Source organism: Myotis davidii, unplaced genomic scaffold (genome assembly GCF_000327345.1).
Source record: "Myotis davidii unplaced genomic scaffold, ASM32734v1 scaffold127, whole genome shotgun sequence".
Taxonomy (NCBI): Eukaryota; Metazoa; Chordata; class Mammalia; order Chiroptera; family Vespertilionidae; genus Myotis; species Myotis davidii.
In genome coordinates, this window is record NW_006298311.1 from 241700 (window position 1) to 242875 (window position 1176).

Genomic DNA, 1176 nt, shown 5'->3' on the forward strand with positions numbered 1-1176 from the left:
TCCGGTCAAGGGCATGTACCTGGGTTGCGGGCACATCCCCAGGAGGAGATGTGCAGGAGGCAGCTGATCGATGTTTCTCTCTCATTGATGTTTCTAACTCTCTATTTCTCTCCCTTTCTCTCTGTAAAAAAATCAATAAAATATATTAAAAAATAAAATAAACATCCCTCAACAGTGAGTAGGACACCTTTCCTTGGTGCTGCTTTGATGATGTTATCCACACGCAGAATCACCTCTGCTGCTTCAGCTGCATTCAGTAGAACCTGCACTTCACTTGGAAACTTCCTGTGATGCCCAGCACTGCCATCACCAATAGCACCTTCCTTCATATCCAGTCCAGCAGTTGTATTTCCTTCATGATGGGCGGCTCAGGCCTGTGCTACCAGATCTGCACTGTCATAGATGGCATTGTCAGGTGTAATAATAAACAATATTCTCGATGCTTGAGCTAAGAATCCATTTCAATAGCTTCTTTACCTGGTGTTTATTGGCAGCTGAGCCATCAGCAGTTCAGAACAGCCTCCTCCATAAACTGTTCTAGAAGCCTTCACAGTGTGTGCAAGAACACAAAGGGCATCATGCAAAGATCTTTATGCTTCATCTAAAATGTGCTGAGTGGCACCACGAAGAACAATAGTGTAAGCTTCACCAAGAGCTACCCCAGAAACATGAATGAGCATGTCTTCTCCAATCATGACTTCTTCAATGAGCCTGAAACTTCCAAGCTTCACTAGCTCTGAGTGGTCAAAGGTAGAGGCAATTTCACCACCTGTGACAAGAACCAGGCATTCTACATATTCAATAGTATAACTCCAGCAGCACCAAAAAGCTGCTCAGGGTAATTATAAATTTACCAGAGGCCCAGTGCATGAATTCTTGCACAGGTGGGGTCTGGCTGGCCCATCCCCAATCGGGGTGGAACAGAAAAAGCATTTGACAAAATTCAACACCCATCTCAACATAATAAGCCATATATGACAGGCCCACAGCCAGCATCATACTCAATAGACAAAAACTAACACCATTTCCCCTAAGAACAGGAACAAGACAGGGGTGCCCCCTCTCACCACTCCTGTTCAACATAGTACTGGAAGTGTTAGCCATTGCAATTAGGCAAGAAGAAGAAATAAAAGGCATCCAAATTGGAAAAGAGGAAGTAAAACTGTCCTTATTTGC